The following is a 24142-nucleotide window of genomic DNA, read 5'->3' as shown; positions in this document are numbered from 1 at the left end:
TCGCGGGTGGAGGCTCCCAGGCAATTACCACCGAAAGGAAGGCCCTTCACCCCCAACGCGGCCTCTAGATCACGGGTGGAGGCTCCCAGGCAATTACCACTGAAAGGGAGGTCCTTCACCCCGACGTGGCCTCTAGATCATGGGTGGAGGTTCCACTTCCCAGGCAATTACCACCGAAAGGAAGGCCCGTCACCCCGATGCAGCCTCAAGATCGCGGGTGAAGGCTCCCAGACATTTACCATCGAAAAGGAGTCCCTTCACCCGGATGTGGCCTCTAGCTCGCAGTTTACCTAACTAAAGGAACACAGTGAGAGCGGTTTACCTGGTCCGGATATACCAGGGTCTTAACTGCTTAAGGACCACCTCCTGCACATATATGTCGGCAGAATGGCACGGTTGGGCACAAGCACGTACCGATACGTTGCTCTTTAAGTGCCCAGCTGGTGGCGCGCTCCCGACCCGGTCCTGAGCTTTGTGACTGTGACCGCAGGACCAGCGGACCCGATCGCCACTGGTGTCCCGCGATCGGGTCACAGAGCTGAAGAATGAGGAGAGGTCTGTGTAAACAAACCTCACCTGTCACTGATCGTCTGTTCCCTGTTATAGGGAAAAACGATCAGTGACGTCAGACGCCAAGCCACACACCCCTACAGTTAAAAAAAAAAACACACACACACACACTTAACCCCTCCCCACCCCCTAGTGGTTAACTCCTTCATTGCCAGTGTCATATTACATTTTTTTCAAAATTGTCGCTCTATTTTTGTTTATAGAGTAAAAAATAAAAACCGCAGAGGTGATTAAATACCACCAAAAGAAAGCTCTATTTGTGGGAAAAAAAGGACGCCTGGTCCTTTGGCTGAAAATTGGTCCGGGGCTTAAGTGGTTGAAGGGAGATGCTGAGTGTAAACAGAAATATATACCAACAAAACCAGAGACGCCAAATTGGGTTGATTACCTGGGGACATACAATGGTTCCATATTAAAGATATACTCATATGCTGTTACATTACAGCAGTAAGGTAAGGGGACAACCATATATCACGCTCCACAGAGGACAAGAAGTCACCTATTGTTAGCACTTTATTGCAGGATGTGACCACCAGCACTTTATCTTTTGCTCACTGCTTTTAACCAGTTGCCGACCGCCACATGACGATGTACGTCGGCAGAATGGCGTGGGCAGGCATATTGGCGTACCTGTACATCCATGTCCGCCCATGGGTGGGGGGCCTGATTAGGCTCCCCGGTGCCTGCGGCGGTCAGAAACCATTCAGAAGCGATTGGTGATGAGGGGCAGGCCATTCATTCCTGGCCACCCCTTCGCGATCACTCCTGAGGAATAGAATGCTTCCTCTGCTCCTGTAATGTAAACAGGAGCAGCGGAAGTGATGTAATCTCTCCTTGTGTTGGTCTTTTTCATTCTGGCGCTAAGGAGAGAAGACCTATGTGAGTTGCACCAACACTACACAGTACAGTAGAACACGCAGGCACACTATTCCCCCCCACCCGATCACCCCCTGCACCCCCTGTAACAGTGACACCAATAGCCGTTTTTTTTTTATTGATTATTGCATTGGTGTCATTTGTGACTGAAATAACTGTTAGGGCAGTTAGGGTTAGCCCCCTTTAGGTCTAGGGTACCCCCCTAACCCCCCCCAATAAAGGTTTAACCCCATGATCACCCATCACCAGTCACACCAAGCAATTGTTTTTCTGATCACTGTATTAGTGTCACAGGTGACGCTAGTTAGGCAGGTAAGTATTTATGTTCGCCGTCAGCTTTTTATAGCGTCAGGTATACCCATATACTACCCAATAATGGTTTTAACCCCCTGATTGCCCCCTAGTTAACCCTTTCACCAGTGATCACCGTATAACTGTTATGGGTGACGCTGGTTAGTTACTTTGTTTTTTATAGTGTCAGGGCACCGCCGTTTATTACCCAATAAAGGTTTAACCCCCTGATCACCCGGCAGGTGATATAAGTTAGGTTTTAGGGTCTGCGTTGCCCCAGGCAGCGTCAGGTTAGTGCCAGTACCGCTAACACCCACGCACGCAGCATACACCTCTCTTAGTGGAATAGTATCTGAACAGATCAATATCTGATATGATCAGAACTATACTAGTGTCCCCAGCAGTTTAGGGTTCCCAAAAACGCAGTGTTAGCGGGATCAGCCCAGATACCTGCTAGCCCCTGCGTTTTGCCCCTCCGCCCAGCCCAGCCCACCTGCAGTAGTGTGCAGTATCGATCGATCACTATCACTTACAAAACACTAAACACACATAACTGGAGCGTTCGCAGAGTCAGGTCTGATCCCTGCGATCGCTAACAGTTTTTTTGGTAGCATTTTGATACAGTCGCTGACAGCCTAGGGGCTTTTTTACCTGTGAGTCTCACTAGTGTACATCTAAATTTAGAGCCCAGAATGGCAAATCGAAGGTACACTAGTGAAGAAGCCTACACGTTTCTGAGCATGACAGATAGTGAAGAGGAAGTCACTCATTTGTCAGATTCAGGCTCAGAATACAATTCTGTAGACGACAGCGGCTCCATGACAGATCCCGATCTTCTTCTTCTGTTGTTGAGGTGCAAGAACCGCAGGGCTCTCGTATGGAGCAGAGAAGTACTAGCACCGCTATTCCTTCTGGTGAACTGGCAAGCACCAGCGGCCTGATACACTCTGGTTGTACATCCAGCACTGCAGTAACACTTGGTGATGTGGCGAGTCCCATAAGTGCATTTCTTGATCATACATCACGGGACACAGGAGCTTCATTACATAGTGGGTTATATAGGCACCTCTGGTGATTGGACACTGGTTGACCCTAATTAAAGAGAATTCCTCCCCTATATAACCCCTCCCATTTGGGAGGCACCTCAGTTTTTTCGCCAGTGTCTGGTCGATGGTCACGTAAAACTTAGCTCTATGCGGGTCCCGGCGAGGGCCGAAGGGCTACAACAAACCGGATCCATACCTCGGGCCGATATTTGACTCCCATGATGGTATGGTACCCGGGCCTCGTCTGCCGAAGAAACGAGGTTTTGCCTGTAAGTCCTCTCCATTGGAAGACTGGGCTCTGGGACAACCAGACTTGGGGTACTGTTTACTCAGGGCGCCCGTAAGTTTCTGGCAGAGCTTTCTACATGGCCCGGGTGGGAGGATCTTTTCGTAAGAGCCCCAGATATACCTGAAGGTTGGCTAACAATACCCGCCGTGATGGGTGAAGGCTGGAATTGGTCTGATATCAGCAATTCCTGCGGCGGGGACAGGTAAGGGAAGTCCTCCTATATATTTTAAATATATGAATGGATTTCTTCATTGTGAGTAGTTGTATGTCTTACCTGGTTTCCACCACTAGAGGGAGTAAGAGCAGCCTGATGCATACTTACATGCCTTTCAATACAAACACGCTCAGTGAAAGCCTGGTTCTCCAGCTACTCACGTCTCCCTTACAGTTCCTGCCACAGTTAAAGGTAAAAGGGGTCCCATGCAGGTCAGGGGTCCCACGTTGCTCCCTTTGGGTTCTCCTTCCCCCCCCCGGATTCCGCTGTCCTCGTGCACGTGCGGTGCACGTGCACGCGCGCCGGGCGCGCTCCCGGCCTCATGGAGGAGGGGGGGTGTGGTTGCGAGCCGTGCACGTTAGTGTGCACGGCGCTGTAGCGCAGGCGCCAAGCGGCAGTTTTAAAAAGCCCAGAGCGTCAGGGGACTGTAACTGGAGACACAGGAGCTGTGGGCTGTAAGCATCCGTGGGGATTGGATCCAGGCAAACCTTAAGACCCCTACTCAGCATCAGGTTGTGCAGTTTAAGCATATATTGATTTATTGTGAGACTTTAAGCGCAACAGTGATTGCATTTGTACTAGTACCTCTGCTTTGTAGCTTAGTACTATGTCTCCTCGTAAGAGGGTTTCAGGGGCAGGTAATAAAAGCACTGGCAAGTCACCGCCTAGGTCCAGGGGTTCCAAAAGTGCCTGTAAATGACCATACCCCTCTGCAAGACTGGAGCCAGCCTCTCATAACGAGTCAGTGCACCTGTCAGGTTTGCAGCCTCTCCTAATGTCGCAGCCCCGGTTTATGTCACTGAGGACTCCCTTAGGGCTACATTGGAGGGTTTTGAAGGGAGGATCATGAATTTTATTTCTGCTTCCCTAAAAGATAGCAGGAAAATGGGTAGATCCCCTCCCTCTGCTGAAATCCCTCTCTCAGATAGTTGTTCTGAAAATGAGGAGGGATCCCTATCTTTGGATAAGGGATCATGAGCAGTCGGATGAGTCAGAGGTAGAGGATTAGTCCCCTCCTCCCAGGCACTCAGAAAGCAGGTGCAGTATTATACTGAATTGGTGCGTACCACATTCAGAATGCCTGCTGCTGAAGTCGCTACATCCTCTGTCTCTTCCCTGGGAGTCAGGAAAGCCCCACAGACTGCTTGTTCCTTCCCAATTCATCCTTTAATGGATAAATTGATGTATGAGGATTGGGGACATCCCGATAAACTGTTTACTCCTCCCAAAAGGTTTTCTATGCATTATCCTGTGGAGGAAAGTTTCACCAAGAAATGGGGGGTCCCATCTGTCGATGCGGCTGTTTCTTGTGTGAATAAAAACCTAACTTGTCCTTTGGATAATGCGCAGGTATTTAAGGATCCAGCTGACAAAAGGCTGGAAACCTTATTAAAAGCCTCCTTTTCCATGGCTGGCGCTGTGGTGCAACCTACAGTCGCAGCCGTGGGGTTGTGTCAGTTCCTCAAGGAACAGGTTAAACAGATGTTTGGACTCCTTCCCAGTGAGGAAGTAGAAAATTATGCAGAATTGCCTCACATCTTGTGTTTCATAATTGATGCGATTTTGGATTCTGTCCAACAAGCATCGCGTTTGTCCCTCATGTTGGTTCACATGCGAAGGCCCCTATGGCTAAAGAATTGGGCTGCTGAGATGTCATGCAAAAAGCATTTGACTGGGTTCCCGTTTAAAGGGGAGCGTTTGTTTGGGGAAGAACTAGATAGATTCGTCCAAAATATTTCAGGAGGTAAGTCTACTCTCCTTCCAGTCAAAAAGAGCAAACGTCCTTCATTCAGGTGTGCTCTCTCTCCCGAAGCATCAAGCTCTAAACAGTGGCGACGGCCTTCCCAGCCCTCCTCTGCTAGAAAGCCTCAGGGCCGAGCCCAGGGACAGAAAAAGACTTGGGGGCGAAAGCCTGCCAAGCAGACCCCCAAGACCTCCTTGTGAAGGGGCGCCCCCGCTCGGCAGAGTGGGGGGAAGGCTCTTGCAGTTTGCAGGCGCCTGGCGGGAAGAGATTCAGGACAAGTGGGTGATCTCTTCGGTATCTCTGGGCTACAGGCTAGAGTTTCAGGAGATTCCACCTTATCGTTTCCTAAGGTCAAGGATCCCCAAGGATCCAGTAAAGCAGAAACCGCTATTCCTGGCCTTAGATCAGTTACTATCCCAGGGTGTGATAGTAGAAGTGAGCCCGAAAGAGCAGGGTTCAGGTTTTTATTCAAATCTCTTCACCATTCCAAAGCCAAACGGAAGTGTCAGACCTATCCTGGATCTGAGAGACCTAAACCGGTTTTTACAGATCCAGACCTTCCGGATGCAGTCAATGCGCACTGTGGTCTCCTCCCTGCAAGGGGGAGAATTCATGGCATCAATAGATATCAAAGACGCATATCTCCATGTGCCAATATTTCCCGCACACCAGAAGTTTCTAAGGTTCGCGGTAGAGCGGCGCCATTTTCAATTTGTGGCTTTGCCGTTCGGGCTGGCTACGGCCCCTCGAGTCTTCACGAAGATTCTGGACCCTCTCTTAGCAATCTTAAGAGTTCAGGGCATACCTAGACGACTTGCTTCTCGTAGAGAGAACTGCAGCGTGCTTAAGTCGCAGCGTCACCAAGACGCTAGAACATCTAGAGCGCCTAGGTTGGATTATAAACCTAGAAAAGTCATCCTTGCAACCAACCACCAGGTTGTATTACCTGGGTCTGATTATCGACACCGCTCAGGGCAGGGTGTTTCTTCCAAGGCCAAAGGCCTTGGCCATTGGAGATCTGGTGCGCCTGATTCTGGGCAGAAGATCTTCCTCCATTCGGTTATGTATGAGACTATTGGGAAAAATGGTCGCCTCATTCGAGGCCGTCCCATTCGCCCAGTTCCACTCAAGGCCTCTGCAAGGATGCATCCTTGCGGTTTGGAACAGGAAGCCCCAATCCCTGGATCTTCCTATGCGTTTATCCCCCGGGACACGCAAAGATCTTGTCTGGTGGTTACAAACCAGGAATTTGCTGAAAGGCAAAACTTTTCTTCCCCTCTCATGGAAGATTGTCACAACGGATGCCAGCCTGACAGGCTGGGGAGCCGTATTAGAGGGAACGTGCTCGCAGGGGAAATGGTCTGCGACCGAAAGTCTGCTGCCCATAAATATCTTGGAGATTCGGGCAGTTTACATGGCACTCATAGAGTGGTCCTACAGACTGCGAGGTTTCCCAGTTCGTATTCAGTCCGACAATGCCACCGCAGTGGCTTACATTAATCACCAGGGCGGTACCAGAAGTCTGGTGGCCCAAAAGGAGGTGAATCGCATACTTGTCTGGGCAGAAGAGCATGTTCCGTGTTTTTTCTGCAGTCTTCATCCCAGGAGTGGAGAATTGGCAGGCGGATTTTCTCAGCCGCCAGCAGTTATGCCCAGGAGAATGGGCTCTGCACCCCGACGTGTTTCAGAACATATGTCACAAGTGGGGCACTCCAGACGTGGATCTGTTTGCGTCCAGATTCAACAGGAAACTGGACAGGTTTGTGTCAAGGACAAGAGATGCGCTTGCCCAGGGGTCAGATGCTCTGACGGTTTCCTGGGATCAGTACAATCTGATCTATGCCTTCCCCCCGAGCCCGCTGCTATCGCGGTTCCTGGGAAGGGTCAAGAGGGAGTCGAAGCCGGTCCTTTTGGTGGCCTCAGCTTGGCCCAGGCGACCATGGTTTGCAGAAATCATGAAGTTGGCAGTGGGCAGGCCATGGACCCTCCCTCTCCGGCCAGATCTGGTCTCACAGGGTCCAATCTACCATCCTGCTTTACGCAGTCTGAATTTGTCGGTCTGGCTGCTGAGACCCACATTCTGAGAGACCGTGGCCTTTCGGGGCCAGTCCTTTCTACTCTGGTCAATGCCAGAAAGCCGGCCTCCAGGCGTATCTATTACAATATCTGGAGGACATATGTTTCCTGGTGTGAACTCAGGAGATGGCATCCTAGAAAGTATGTCATTAACAGAATCTTGGCCTTTCTCCAGTCAGGCCTAGAAATGATTTTGGCCCTGTCGGTATTTTTTCAAAGACCTCTTGCATCACACTCCCTAGTACGGGCTTTTATCCAGGGGGCTATGCGGATAAAACCGCCAGTTAAACCTCCGGTATGCCCATGGGATCTGAATTTGGTTCTCTCGGCCTTAGAGGGCCAACCATTTGAACCTTTGCATCTGGCTTCTTTAGCTCTCTTGACTAAAAAGCTGGTCTTCTTAGTAGCCATATCCATGGCTAGAAGAGTATCAGAATTGGCAGCTCTTTCCTGTAAAGAGCCCTATTTAATTATCCATAAGGACCGGGTGGTTATGCATCCCAACGGGTCCTTTCTACCTAAGGTGGTTTCGGGTTTCCATCTGAATCAGGATATAATCCTACCATCCTTTTTTCCGAATCCTCAGTCCATAGAGGAAGAGTCTTTTCACACTTTAGATGTGGTTAGAACAATCAGTCTTTATCTTCAAGCAACTGCTCAGATAAGAAAAACTGACTGTTTATTTATTCTGCCAGAAGGCCCTAGAAGGGGTCAGGCAGCGTCAAAGTCCACTCTCTCAAGGTGGATCAGACAGGTTATTTCTCAGGCCTATAGCTTAAGGGGGAAGATTCCTCCTTTTCAGGTGAAAGCGCACTCTACTAGGGCTGTCAGTGCTTCTTGGGCAGTGCATCACCAGGCCTCCCTGGCTCAGATCTGTAAGGCTGCGACTTGGTCATCAGTCCACACATTCACCAGATTCTATCAGGTGGATGTCAGAGGGCAAGAGGATATCGCCTTCGGGCGCAGTGTACTGCAGGCTGCAGTTTGGGTCCTCAGGTCCCTGGCGGTCTATATTTATGATCTGTGTCTCCCTCCCCTCAACCTGAGCATTGCTATGGGACATCCCACTATGTAATGAAGCTCCTGTGTCCCGTGATGTATGATCAAGAAAATGGGATTTTTATATACAGCTTACCTGTAAAATCCTTTTCTTGAGAGTACATCACGGGACACAGGGCTCCCGCCCCTCTTGGGTTTTACGTGGTTTCTTATTGCTTTGCTACAAAACTGAGGTGCCTCCCAAATGGGAGGGGTTATATAGGGGAGGAATTCTCTTTAATTAGGGTCAACCAGTGTCCAATCACCAGAGGTGCCTATATAACCCACTATGTAATGAAGCTCCTGTGTCCCGTGATGTACTCTCAAGAAAAGGATTTTACAGGTAAGCTGTATATAAAAATCCCATTTTCAAGCTGGCGAGGGGGCAAGCGCAAGTAGTGTCTCGCTGCCACCAAGAAGACAAAGACAGGCCCATCGTGCCCATAGTTCCCTTCCCGCGGCATTCGCCAATCCTAATTGGGAACCCACCACTTCTGCAGCACTTGTACTTCCCCCAGTCACTGGCCAACCCGGCATTCAGGTGGAACCAGTTGATTTGACGTCATTTGATTTTTATTCGCTGTTTTTCACCGAAGATCCCTATAGATCTATTGTTGACCAAAGCAATTTGTACGCTGGTCAATACATCGCCGCTAATCCCAGTCCTCCCTTGCCAGAGATTGGAGACCAATTACAGTCTCCGAATTCAACTAGATCCTGACCGCCAGCCATCAAATGGCGGCCAGGCGGCGCACCTGTTGCGGCGGGAGGCCGTCATATGACGTCCTCCCGTTTAAACAGGGAATGCGCGCGATCGTGCGCGTGCATCCCTGTTTCTTCGGTGGCGGCGTGTCACGGAGACACCGCGCGCCACCGAAGGGGGTGAACAGCCATTGGTTATGGCTGTTTACCACGTGACTTCATCACGGCCGATCACAGATGGTCACACCCCGACTGTGCACGGCGCATGCGCGCGATCGTGAGCGCGCTGCGCGTGGACGACGGTGGCGGCGTGTTCCCAGGGAACACTGCTCGTCACCGACGATTGGTAAACAGCCATTGGCCGGCTGTTTACCCACGTGATCGGCTGTGATCCTTTCACTGCCGATCACTAAAATGTAAACAAACCGCGGTAACGAGATGTTACCGGGTTGTTCTCCTCCTCACACACCGATCGTGTGTGAGGAGGAGATTGCGGTAACATCTCGTTACCACCTAGTGTACACCAATCACACTGATTGCCTGCCTGCCCCCCCCCAATAAAGAGGACCTGTCACCACCCCTCATAGTACCTGTCAATCACAGTCCATCAGAGTACCTGTCACAGTCCATCAGAGTATTTGAGTACCTGTCACAGCCCATCAGAATACCCAAGTACCTGTCACAGCCCATCAGAGTACCCGAGTACCTGTCACAGCCCATCAGAGTACCCGAGTACCTGTCCCAGCCCATCTGAGTACCCGAGTACCTGTCCCAGCCCATCAGAGTACCCGAGTACCTGTCACAGCACATCAGAGTACCCGAGTACCTGTCACGGCACATCATAGTACCCAAGTACCTGTCACGGCCCATCTGAGTACCCGAGTACCTGTCACAGTTCATCTGAGTACCTGTCACATTCCATCAGAGTACCCGAGTACCTGTCCCAGCCCATCAGAGTACCCGAGTACCTGTCACAGCACATCAGAGTACCCGAGTACCTGTCACGGCACATCATAGTACCCAAGTACCTGTCACGGCCCATCAGAGTACCCGAGTACCTGTCACGGCCCATCAGGGTACCCGAGTACCTGTCACGGCCCATCAGGGTACCCGAGTACCTGTCACGGCCCATCAGGGTACTCGAGTACCCGTCACGGTCCATCAGGGTACCCGAGTACCTGTCACGGTCCATCAGGGTACCCGAGTACCTGTCACAGTCCATCAGGGTACCCGAGTACCTGTCACAGTCCATTAGAGTACCGAGTACCTGTCACAATCCATTAGAGTACCGAGTACCTGTCACAGTCCATCAGGGTACCCGAGTATCTGTCACAGTCCATTAGAGTACCGAGTACCTGTCACAGTCCATTAGAGTACCGAGTACCTGTCACAGTCCATTAGAGTACAGAGTACCTGTCACAGCCCATCTGAGTACCCGAGTACCTGTCACAGTCCATCAGGGTACCCGAGTACCTGTCACAGTCCATTAGAGTACCGAGTACCTGTCACAGTCCATCAGGGTACCCGAGTACCTGTTCCAGTCCATCTGAGTACCCGAGTACCTGTCACAGTCCATCTGAGTACCCGAGTACCTGTCACAGTCCATCTGTGTACCCGAGTACCTGTCACAGTTCATCTGAGTACCGGAGTACCTGTCACAGTTCATCTGAGTACCCGAGTACCTGTCACAGTCCATATGAGTACCTGTCACCGCCCTTCAGAGTACCCAAATACCAGTCACCAAACCATCAGAGTACCTGTGACCAGGCCATCAGAGTACCCGAGTACCTGTCACCAGGCCATCAGAGTACCCGAGTACCTGTCACCAGGCCATCAGAGTACCCGAGTACCTATCTCCAGCCCATCAGAGTACCTGAGTACCTATTTGCAGCCCATGTCTCATAGAATATACGTTGGGGTGTTTGCTTTCCAAAATGGGGTCATTTTGTGGGTAATTTCACTGTCCTGGTGGTCCAGGACCTTCAAAAGTGTGATGGGTAGGAATGAAATGAGATGTGTCATTTATGCTCCTAAAACGCCTGAACATACTACTTCAATGTTCGGCCTCTCTATGTGGCCAGGCTGTGTAAAAGTCCTACACATGTAGTATCGCCATACTCGGGAGGAGTAGCAGAATGTATTTTGGGATGTAATTTTTGCTATATACATGCTTTGTGTTAGAAATATCTCATAAATTGACAATTTTGTGTAAAAAAAATTGCGTTTTAATTTTTTTCCACATATTCCAAAAACTTCTGGAAAAAAATTAACCATTCAAAAGACTCATTATGCCTCACAGATTATACGTTGGGGTGTTTGCTTTCCAAAATGGGGTCATTTTATGGGAAATTCCATTGTCCTGGTACTCCAGGGCCTTCAAAAGTGTAATAGGTGGTTGAGAAATGAGATGCGTCATTTGTGCTCGTAGAACGTCTGAAGGTACTACATCAATGTTAGTGCTCTGTATGTGGCCAGGCTGTGTAAAAGTCTCACACATGTGGTATCGCCGTACTCAGGAAGAGTAGCAGAATGTATTTTGGGGTGTATTTTGTTGTATGCATATGCTGTGTGAGAAATAATCTGATAATATGACAATTTTGTAAAAAAAAATAATAATAAAAATAAATCTTCATTTTGCAAAGAATTGTGGGAAAAAATTACAACTTAAAAAAACTCACCATGCTACTTACTTAATACCTTGGAATGTCTACTTTGTAAAAAGGGGTAATTTGGGGGGTATTTGTACTTTCCTGACTTGTTAGTGTCTCAAGAAATGAGATACACCTGATGTACTGAAGGCCTGATCAGAAGTGATCAATTTTCAGCGATTGGCACCATAGTTTGTAGACTCTATAACTCTCACAAAGACCAAATAATATATACTAATGTGGGTTATTTTTACCAAAGATATGTAGCAGTATAAATTTTGGCCAAAATTTATGAAGAAAAATTACTAATTAGCAAAAATTTATGACAGAAACAAAGAAAAAGGCATTTTTTTTCACAAAATGTACGTTTTATTTTATTTATAGCACAAAAAATAAAAAACCCACTAGTGATTAAATACCACTAAAAGAAAGCTCTATTTGTGTGGAAAAAAGGACGCAAGTTTCATATGGATACAGTGTTGGATGACTGAGTAATTGTCATTCAAACTGTGAGAGCGCTGAAAGCTGAAAATTGGTCCGGTCAGGAAGGGGGTGTAACTGCACTGTATTGAGGTGGTTAAGATCTTTCTGGGCCTTTCCCTTGAAATGGGAATGGTTAATATGAGTATGTTGCGGTCATATTGGTCCACTGACCCAATGTACCATATGCCCGTGTTCTCTGCTTCCATGGCCAGGGCAAGATACGAGCAGATTTTGCAGTTCATGCACTTCAGTGACAATCAACTCTGTCATCCTCGTGGAGACCCTGAATACGATCGCCCCCTCGTAAACCACTTCAACCAACGCTTTGGCCCGTAAGGCCAGACGCTGGTACAAAAAAGTATTTATTTATTTCAATTGGCTTTGCTGAATGCTCATGTGCTATACAGAGCTTCAGGACGGACTGGATCCTTCCTTAAATTCCAGGAAGAGATTCTCAGAGCCCTTCTGTTTCTAGAGGGTACTCCGCCTCACCTTCCCAATCCAAATCCAGTAAGTGAGAGGCATTTTCCCCATGTCCTCCTACGTACCCCTACCCAACGAGCCCCCCAAAGAAAATGTTGTGTCTGCAGAAATCGCGGATATAGGCGTGACACCTGTTATTATTGTCCCCGCTGTCCTGACAATCCTGGTCTTTGCATTGGTGAATGTTTTGAATGCTACCATACACTAGTTGAGTATTAGCATAGGCTACAGCATTGCACAGACTAGGCACACTTTCACAGGGTCTCCCAAGATGCCCGTGGCATTTTGAGAGACCCATACCGCTGGAACCGTTACAGCAGTTACAACCATTAGAACCGTTACAGTTACAAAAAATTGTGTAAAAAAAAAATAAAAGTAAAAAAAAAAACACAAAAAAATATAAAATAATAAATACAAAAATAGTTGTCGTTTTACGTTTTATTGTTCTCTCTCTCTCTATTCTCTCTCTATTGTTCTGCTCTTTTTTACTGTATTCTGTTCTGCAATGTTTTATTGTGTTTTATTGTTAACCATTTTTTGTTTTCAGGTACGCCATTCAGCTGCAGCGCGGATTTATTTATCTTGACAGCAACAGTGTTTGCTCCCACGATACATAAAGCCGTGACTCCAGCGCTGTCGGAGTTGATTTCACCACCACAGTTAAAAAAAAGAGCAAATATGCCAAAGCATGGGGGCAGAAGGGGTGGAGGAGAGATTTGCTCCTAACTTTTGCAGGAGATGCCTCCATGCTTTGGCATATATATATATATATATATATATATATATATATATATATTTTAGGCACAGGTTGGGTTAAAAAATTGTTATTTTTTACTATATTTTTTTTTTTGCATGTGCTTTGCAGGTATGGTAAGTCTTACTGTTATACTGTAATGTTACTTTGTTTTAATGTTAACCATCATTTGCTTAGCAGGTACACCATTCAGCTGCAGCGCGGATTTATTTATCTTGACAGCAACAGCGTTTTCTCCCACGATAGATAAAGACATGACTCCAGCTCTGTCGGAGGTGATTTCACCACCACAGTTAAAAAAAAGAGCATATATGCCAAAGCATGGGGGCAGCAGGGGTGGAGGAGCGATTTGCTCCTAACTTTTGCGGGTGGGTGCCCCCATGCTTCGGCATATATATATTTTAGGCACAGGTTGCGTTAAAAAATGTTTTATTTTTTTACTATGTTTTTTGTGTTTGCTTTACAGGTATGGTAAGTCTTACTGTTATATTGTAATGTTACTTTGTTTTATTCTTAACCATCATTTGATTAGCAGGTACGCCATTCAGCTGCAGCTCAGATTTATTTATCTTGACAGCAACAGCGTTTGCTCCCACGATACATAGCCGTGACTCCAGCACTGTCGGAGGTGATTTCACCACCACAGTTAAAGAAAAAGAGCATATATGCAGAAGCATGGGGGCAGCAGGGGTGGAGGAGCGATTTGCTCCTACCTTTTGGGGTGGATGCCCCCATGCTTCGGCATATATAAATGGTGCATGTATGCCCATCATTAGAAGTGGGTGGATGAAGGGAGGTATTCTAATGGTTGGCATACTCACCGATCAATATCTTTTTTTCGCTCAGCCCACGGGCTGCATGAAAAAAAAAAAGATTACAATATATGCCCAACAAGGACCAGCAACGTACTGGTATGTTGCTGGAATTTGAGTGGTTATACCAGAATGATGCCTGTGGGTTTAGGTAACATCTTGGTATCATTCTTTTCAGCCAGTCGGCTTCCATGAAAAATCAATCCTAGTGGCTAATTAGCCTCTAGACTGCTTTTACAAGCAGTGGGAGGGAATGTTCCCCCCACCGTCTTCCATGGTTTTCTCTGGCTCTCCTGTCCCAACAGGGAACCTGAGAATGAAGCTGGTGGTTCCGCCAGCTGACCATAGAGCTGATCAGAGACCAGAATTGCTCCAATCATCTTTATGGTCTAAGAAACCAGAAGCTATTTCATGACATCGATTTCGCCGGATGTAAACAGCGCCATTGGGAAAGCATTTTATCACACCGATCTTGGTGTGGTTAGATGCTTTGAGGGCAGAGGAGAGATCTAGGGTCTAATGGACCCCAATTTTTTCAAAAAAAGAATACCTATCACTACCTATTGCAATCATAGGGGATATTTACATTCCCTGAGATAACAATAAAAATGATTAAAAAAAATATAAATGAAAGGAACAGTTTAAAAATAAAATAAAATAGCAAAATAAATAATAAAAAAGTAAATAAAATAAAAAAGCACCCCTGTCTCCCCCTGCTCTCAGCAAAGGCGAACGCAAGCGTCGGTCTGGCATGATATGTAAACGGCAATTGCACATGCATGTGAGGTATCACCGCGAAGGTCAGATCAAGGGCAGTCATTTTAGCAGTAGACCTCCTCCGTACATCTAAAATGGTAACCTGTAAAGGTGTTTAACCACTTGCTTACTGGGCACTTAAACCCCCCTCAGTCCCAGACCAATTTTCAGCTTTCAGCGCTGATGCACTTTGAATGAAAATTGCGCGGGCATACAACACTGTACCCAAATGAAATTTTTGTCATTTTTTTCCCACAAATAGAGCTTTCTTTTGGTGGTATTTAATCACAGCTGGGAGTTTTATTTTTTGCTAAACAAACAAAAAAAGATGCAAAAAAAAAAAAAATCATGTTTAATAGTTTGTTATAAAATTTTGCAAACAGGTCATTTTTCTCCTTCATTGAAGTGCGCTGATGAGGCGGCACTGATAGGCTGCACTGGTGGGCACTGATAGGCTGCACTGGTGGGCACTGATAGGCTGCATTGGTGGGCACTGATAGGCTGCATTGGTGGGCACTGATAGGCTGCACTGGTGGGCACTGATAGGCATAGTTATAGCGGCACTAATAGGCACAGATAAGGCGGCACCGATGGGCACAGATAAGGCGGCACTGATGGGCAAAGACGGGCACAGATAAGATGGCACGGATGGGTGGCACAGATGGGTGGCACGGATGGGTGGCACTAAGGGGCACTGATAGGTACCACTGATAGATGGGACTGCTGGGCACTGATAGGTGGCACTGATAGGTGGCTCTGATAGGTGGCACTGCTGGGCACTGATGGGCGGCACTGCTGGGCACTGATGGGCGGCACTGCTGGGCACGGATATGTGGCACTGGGGTGCAGCACCTTTGTTTAGACAGACTGTGGGCACTGCTGGGTGGCACTGTGGGCACTGCTGGGTGGCACTGCTGGGTGGCACTGTGGGCACTGCTGGGTGGCACTATGGGCACTGCTGGGTGGCACTGACAGGGGGGACACATTGTTTATTTAGGCAGGCAAAGCAGGGGGCAGGTGGGCAATGGCAGGGGGCAGGTGGGCACTGGCAGGGCTGGCCGTGATCGTGACTGATGTCCCGATCACGGCCGCCGGTGATCGGGACTGATGTCCCGATCACGGCCGCCGGTGATTGGCTTTTTTTTTTCTCCTCGCGCTGTCAGCGCGAGGAGGAATAATAGCCGATTACCGTCTCCGTTATATCACATGATCAGCTGTCATTGGCTGACAGCTGATCACGTGATAAGGGGTCGGGATCGACCCCTTGCACGGATCGGTGATCAGGCGAGTCTCGTAGACTCGCCGATCATAGAACGCGCCGTGCGTGCCCCTCAGGGGGCGCGCAGGGCGCTCGTACACGGGACTACGTCAATAGACGTAGTCCCGGAAAAGGAGATCCGCGCTGTAGCCTTCATTCGGCTATAGCGCGGGTCTCAAGTGGTTAAAGGCATTTAAAAATGTATGTAGTTTGTCGCCACTGCACGATTCTGCGCAATTTTAAAGCATGTTGTGTTTGGTATCCATGTACTCGGCCTAAGATCATCTTTTTTATTTCATCAAACATATAATATAGTGTATAGTGCAATATAGTGTGTTTTAGTGCATTCAAATAAAAAAAAAGTGTGTTTTTTTTTTTTAAAAATGCATTTGAAAAATCACTGCACAAATACTGTGTGCAGAGAAAAATGAAACACCGACCATTTTAATCCGTAGAGCCTTAGTTTTAAAAAAAATATATAATGTATGGGGGTTCAAAGTAAAACAAAATATTTTTTCATGTAAACAAAAAGTGCCAGAAAGGGCTTTGTCTTCAAGTGGTTGGAAGAGTGGATTATGTGTGACATGAGCTTCTAAATGTTGTGCATAAAATGCCAGGACAGTTCAAAACCCCCCAAATGACCCCATTTTGGAAGGTAGACACCCCAAGCTATTTGCTGAGAGGCATGTCAAATCCATGGAATATTTTATATTTTGACACAAGTTGCGGGAAAAATAAAAAAAATTTTTATGCACAAAATTGTCACTAAATTATATATTGCTCAAACATGCCATGGGCATATGTGAAATTACACCTCAAAATACATTCTGTTGCTTCTCCTGAGTATGGGGATACCACATGTGTGAGACTTTTTGGGAGCCTAGCTGTGTACAAGCACCGCCTTCAGGATTTCTAAGGGTGTAAATTTTTGATTTCACTCCTCACTGCCTATCACGGTTACAGAGGCCTTGGAATGCCCAAATGGCACAAAAGCCCCCCAAATGACCCCAAGCTATTTGCTGAGAGGTATGGTGAGTATTTTGCAGACCTTGCTTTTTGTCACAAAGTTTTGAAAATTTAAAAACGAAAAAAAAAAACATTTCTTTTCTTTCTTAATTTTCAAAAACAAATGAGAGCTGCAAAATACTCACCATGCCTCTCAGAAAATAGCTTGGGTGTCTACTTTTTAAATTGGGGTCATTTGGAGCGGTTTGTGTCATCTTGGCATTTTATGGCCTTCAAAACTGTGATAGGTAGTGAGGCGTGAAATAAAAAATTTACGCCCTTAGAAATCCTGAAGGTGGTGCTTGGTTTTCGGGGCCCCCTTACACGGCTAGGCTCCCAAAAAGTCCCACACATGTGGTATCCCCATACTCAGGAGAAGCAGCAGAATTTATTTTGGGGTGTAATTCCACATATGCCCACGGCATGTGTGAGCAATATATCATTTAGTGACAACTTTGGGCAAAAAAAAAAAGTTTGTCATTTTCCTGCAACTTGTAGCAAAATATAAAATATTACATGGACTCAATTTGCCTCTCAAAAAATAGCTTGGGGTGTTTACTTTCCAAAATGGGGTCATTTGGGGGGGGTTTTGTGACATCTTGGTATTTTATGGCCTTTAAAACTGTGATAGGTAGTGAGGTGTGAAATAAAAAATTTACGCCCTTAGAAATCCTGAAGGCGGTGCTTGGATTTTGGGGCCCCGTACACAGCAAGGCTCACAAAAAGTCCCACACATGTGGTATCCCCATACTCGGGAGAAGCAGCAGCATTAATTTTGGGGTGTAATTCCACATATGCCCATGGCATGTGTGAGCAATATATCATTTAGTGACAACTTTGTGCAAAAAGAAGTCTGTAATTTTTCCCGCAACTTGTAGCAAAATATAAAATATTCCATGGACTCAACATGTCTCAGAAAATAGCTTGGGGAGTCTACTTTCCAAAATGGGGTCATTTGGGGGGGGGTTTGTGACATCTTGGCATTTTATGGCCTTAAAAACTGTGATAGGTGGTGAGGCGTGAAATCAAAAATCTACGCCCTTAGAAATCCTGAAGGCGGTGATTGGTTTTCGGGGGCCCCGTAAGCGGCTAGACTCCCAAAAAGTCCCACACATGGGGTATCCCCGTACTCGGGAGAATTTTTTTTTTTTTTGCAAAATCTTTTTTTATTAAATTTTTCTTTAGCATACTAAATTAGCCCACACAGGGGCCAAACCTTTTCCCACGCAGGGGCAGTTCTTCTGATGCGGAAACATACCGCAACAGGGCACAACATTCAACATAAACAAACTAATGCAGAATTTATTTTTGGGTGTAATTCCACATATGCCCATGGCATGTGTGAGCAATATATCATTTAGTGGCAACTTTGTGCAAAAAAAAAAAAAGTATGCAACTTGTGGCAAAATATAAAATACTCCATGGACTCAACATGCCTCTCAGCAAATAGCTTGGGGTGTCTACTTTCCAAAATGGGGTCATTTGGGGGGGGTGTACTGCCCTGCCATTTTAGCACCTCAAGAAATGAGCAGTCATAAACTAAAAGCTGCATAAATTCCAGAAAATGTACCCTAGTTTGTAGACGTGATAATTTTTGCGCAAACCAATAAATATACGCTTATTGACTTTCTTTTACCAAAGACATGTGGCTGAATACATTTTCGCCTAAATGTATGACTAAAATTGAGTTTATTGAATTTTTCTTATAACATAAAGTAGAAAATAGCATTTTATTTTCGAAATTTTCGGTCTTTTTACGTTTATATCGCAAAAAATAAAAATCACAGAGGCAATCAAATGCCTTTAAAAGAAAGCTCTATTTGTGAGGAAAAACGATGAATTTTGTTTGGGTACAACATTGCATGACCGGGCAATTACCAGTTAAAGCAGCGCAGTGCCAAATTGTATAAAGTCCTCTGGTCTTTGACCAGCCAAATGGTCCGGGGCTTAAGTGCTTAAAAGGACTTTCACTGACACATTTAATTTTATTCACTTATGAGAAAGATTTGCATTATTAATGTTGTATCCCAATTTTTTTTTATTATTACGTTTGAAGAATGACAGTGATAATGTGTGATTAATTTATTTACCACTAAGAATTGTTTTACTAGTGTCTTCCAATCCAGGGCACTTTTGCACTTTATCCTCATTTATTTTATCTTGTGATTACTTTCTATTTATGTTTCCATATCACAAGTATTGGTTTCTCTTTCAGAGCACTTTTGCACTTTATTTTTTAAACTTAGACACATTATCCTTGTACAGCGCAGCACTATCTGTTTTTTATCACTGCTGTACTATACATGTGTGGAGGTTTGCAGCAAAATGCAGCCCATTGGACATGATGTGAATAAGCCTTTCTTTAGTATTACAGAACTGGACGGAGCTCATGGGATATCCCTTCACTATAATGGAAGGACTGCTCACTGCCACTGCTAGAGGAATGACAGGAAAAGGGAGAGGGCAGTTTCTTGCCCCCCCTTTTCCTCATGGGAGAGTGGCAGGATCAGCTGTTTCAAGTTCCCCCGCAGAGCCTGTGGCCAGCGGGGAAACAGCTGTTAGTCACATGTTTTGAGAAGGGGTACAGGTGACCTCTTCATGACATGTGAAAAGCCCGGGAAGAACTGGTTTAAACCAGTTTTCTTGGGGTTATAAAAAGGAGGTTCCTCTGAGGGGGCTCATTCGCCTCAGAAGAAAAGCTGTGGTGTTCTCTCTGGGATTATTCCCTGAACAAACAGCCTCTTCTGTGGCCAGAAGATGAGCCTTCTTCGGCGACTGATAGAGCGGGCGGGAGAGGACGGCAGAGAAGCCTGGATTCGCCAGTGCTTAGAATTACCCCGCGCAGCGTGTCAAGAAGCTCCGGTGGGAGCTACACCGCCTGTCAGCTATCCGGGTCCGGAGGAGAGAGGAAGAGAGCGGCCAGCGGTGGAAGCCACGGAGATGTCGCTGCGGGGTGAAGAGGATGCCGAAGGTGTGGAGGAGGAGACGTCGCGTCAATAAGGAAGCGCCGCCCCAGGTCGGTCGAATGGGGCGGCGAAACGATAGCGCAACCCCCGCCGGAGCTATTCTCCTACCCCGACGCGCCCTGCTGTACATAAAAGAGCTGGTCCTTCTCAGAACCATAGCAGAGGGCAGGCGGGCGGGGGAAGGCTTGGAGCGGGTAGGCGGAGCTCCCAGCTGAGCGGCAGAGCTCCATTGACTGAAGCAGTGGGCAGGGTCGAAGGCGGTACGGGAGGCGGAGCAACCTCTCGGAGGGAGTGGTCTCCCTCTCCTCAGCGTCCAGCATCTCCTAGGCAACCGTCAATGCTGAATATCAGTGAAGCAGGGCCTGATAGTGAGCCTGCTTTACAACAAGGTAATACAGGTATGACTGATCTTTCTGTTAATGTTTTATTGAATAGTGTTGTGGATTTATTAACAAAGGTGTCTAAGGAATTAGCCAGTCAAAAGTCGATTTGTCAGCCAGCTATTACTAATGTTTTTAGCTTCTGATGTTTCAGCTATGGGAGTTTGGTCGCCACCTAGTGGCGTTAATGCTAATGGCGACCAGGATTTACCAATTCATTTAGAACAATTTAGTAATATTTCTTATAGCAATGCTAGGTCACAGAACTTGCCAGAAATTTGTTTAAAGGAATCCATGCCCTGTGATATTTCTCCGTTAGGTTAACATTTATCTCCAGTTGTTAAGGAAAAAATTTGGCGAGGGGAATTTTTGGATATTTTGTCTCTTCTCCCTTCCGCTAAAGATTTCATTAATAAGTCAGAGAAGAAAGAGGATGATGATAGACGCAGACCTATAGCAAAAAACCTCAATAATTGGTTGCAAGCATTTTGTATTTTTGCAAGTGTGCTTTGTGAAAAATCACCTGAGAAAAATACGGGTTTATTTCAGCATTTAGATATTATAATTGAGGCATATAAAAATTTTGGTGGAGTGGCGTGGTTTAATTATGATGAAGCATTTCGTCAGAAATTATCAGTTCATCCCAGATTGCACTGGGGAGCTAAGGATGTGGGCCTTTAGCTGAATCTTTTTCTGCCACAGAGGCCAACAGTGGCAAGGCCGGTTTCAGCACCAACAGTTCAATACATGTCCGGTTACAAAAGAGGAATTTGTTTCAACTTCAATGATAGTCAGTGTAAATGGCCCAATTCATGTAAATACAAGCATGAAAGCGCCTTTTGTGCTGGAGCGCACTCAGTTTCAAAATGTTTCAAAAAAATGTCAGCAGCAAATTTGCAAGCTGGAAAAATTTTTTTTTCAAAAAGCACACACACCAGTGAGTATAGCAAAAATGCTCCCGTGGCTTCAGGTGTATCCAGACAAGTTGAAAGCACATCTTCTCATTGATGGTTTTAGGGATGTTTTTTTTATTGCCTTCCTTTCAGGGTCAAGGTTGTATTTTAGTTAAAAATTTGAAATCGGTATCTACATTTCCCCAGGTAGTATTAGATGAGGTTAATTTTGAAATCTTAGAAGGAAGGGTGGCGGGCCCCTTTTCTTTCCCTCCGTTTAAAAATTTCAGGATTTCCCCTTTGGGTGTAGTGCCCAAAAAGGAAAAGAATTCTTTTAGACTAATTCATCACTTATCTTTTCCTAAAGGAGATTCCCTTAATGACCAAATTGATGAGAGCATGTCATCTGTTTCATATGCTTCTTTTGAAGATGCTTTAGTTAAATTGAGAATATTGGGGAAGGGAGCTATTTTAGCTAAAGCGGATGTCAAGTCAGCTTTTCGCTTACTTCCCATTAATCCTTCATCTTTTAATTCCCTTGGTTTTTTCTTTAATAGTAACTTTTATTTTGATAAATGTTTACCTATGGGTTGTTCCTTGTCTTGTTTTTATTTTGAGTCTTTCTCTTCATTTTTAGAGTGGGTAGTTTCTGCCGTTTCCGGGTCTCAATTTTTAATTCATTATCTAGACGATTTTTTATTTTTAGGCCCTCAGGATTCTTTTATTTGTGCTAACTTATTACAGACATTTTTTGAGGTTTGCAACCATTTTGGTATCCCATTGGCTCATGAGAAGACTATATGGCCTTCCACTTGTCTGGAATTTCTAGGTATTATTATTGATACTGAATTAATGGAGTTTAGGTTACCTGAGGAAAAAATTGAAAAAATTTGCTCTTTATTGTTAAAACTGGTAAGGAAGAAAAAAGCCTGCTTGAAAGAGATACAGTCTCTTTTGGGCCTTCTGGCGTTTGCTTCAAGGGTCATGCCAGTGGGTAGGGTATTTTCCAGGAGATTTTACATCGCTATTTCTGGTTTAAAGTCTCCCTTTTCTCATGTGCGTTTATCCAGTGATATGAAAGAGGACTTGCTAGTTTGGTGGCAGTTTCTTTCTCATTTCAATGGCAGGGCTTTGTGGCAGAAGGATTTCATTCTTGATTCTGATTTCCTTCTCTTTACTGATGCCGCAGGGTCACATGGCTTTGCCGCAATTTGGCAGAAGCATTGGTGCGCTGAACGCTGGCATGTCTCTTGGGTAATGAAGGGTTACACTAAAAATATAGTCGTTTTGGAACTATTTCCTATCATTGTTGCACTTGAAATTTGGGGTGCTTTCTTCCAAAATAAAAGAATTTTGATACGTACAGATAATAAAGGAGTGATGTATGCTATTAATTGTTTAACATCTAAGTCTCCGCCAGTCATTGTCCTTTTGAGATACGTGATATTTAAATGCTTAGGTTTGAATATATGGTTGAAGGCTGTACATGTACCAGGTAAGGACAATGATTTGGCGGATGCGTTGTCTCGTTCACAGATGGAGCGTTTTTTCAAGCTATTTCCGAAGGCGGATCAAGTGGGACACTCCTGTCCAATCAATTTATGGGACCTGATCTAAGGCCCATTTCTGTCTTTATTATCAATTCTTTGGCACCTTCTACTTGGGCAGGATATCAGTCTGCTTGGTTTATGTATCAAGAATTTTTAAACAAGTTAGGTCAGGCATGTCCAAAGTCCGGCCCGCGGGCCAATTGCGGCCCGCGGTCTGGTTTTGAACGGCCCGCCTGGTCTTTCTCAATTTATTGTGCTGCGGGATCAGGGCTGTCAGATCAGCCGATCCCCGGCACTGTGAGAAGCTCCGTGAGCTTCAAAAGTGAAAGTAAAGTGCAGAGGATTGTACTGTGCTCTCTGCTTCCCCCTACAGTGCAGTACCCGGCCGAATGAGGAAGCTGCAAAGGTACTGTACTACAAGCTAGATTAGTGTTAAAAAGGCCTTTATTCATGTGTGTGTATGTATGTGTATGCATGTGTCTGTATTTGTGTGCATGTATGTCTGTATGTGTGTGTGTATGTGCACATGTGTCTGTATGTGTGTATGCACATGTGTCTGTATGTATGTGTGTGTGCACATGTGTCTGTATGTATGTGTGTGTGCACATGTGTCTGTATGTATGTCTGTATGTGTGTGCATTTATGTATGTATGTATGTATGTCTCTGTGTGTATGTGTGTGTCTGTATATATGTCTGTATGTACGTGTGTGTGCACATGTGTCTGTATGTCTGTATGTGTGTGCATGTGTGTCTGTATGTATTTCTGTATGTGTCTGTAAGTATGTGTATGTATGTCTGTATGTGTGTGTGTATGTGTGTGTGCACATGTGTCTGTATGTATGTCTGTATGTGTGTGCATATATGTCTGTATGTGTGTGCAGCGTGCATTTGTCTGTATGTGTGCCTGCATTTGTGTGCTTGTGTCTGTGTGTATGTTACTTTTAATCCGGACCCCCCTCCCCCCATTCTTATACCATCAAAACTGCTTTTGTAGGGCTTGTGTGTGCTATTAGCCAGGACTGCTGCTCCTCTGAAAAGCAACCCATGCACAGATCTCTTTTCAGAGGCATTTGAATGGCGGTAAAGAGGCATTATGTTGCCTCCTCACCACCTGTTTTAAGCCCGTAAATGCAACATCTGTGTGGCTGTGTACTGTGTGTAGGGCAGCCCATTAATTTCAATGGACTTTCCTACTCACAAAAATGCTGGGAAAGAAGTTCCCGAGCTTTTTTTTTTTTTTATTGCACTGCACCAAAAGCACCCTACATTTTCCAATGTGTGGGGTACCATTAAGAATTAACGGTGCC

The sequence above is a fragment of the Lithobates pipiens genome, unplaced genomic scaffold (assembly GCF_037356315.1).
Source record: "Lithobates pipiens isolate NorthernLeopardFrog02 unplaced genomic scaffold, aLitPip1_a1.2 Scaffold_10, whole genome shotgun sequence".
Taxonomy (NCBI): domain Eukaryota; kingdom Metazoa; phylum Chordata; class Amphibia; order Anura; family Ranidae; genus Lithobates; species Lithobates pipiens.
The sequence above is the reverse complement of the archived record's forward strand: the minus strand, read 5'-3'. Positions refer to the sequence as shown.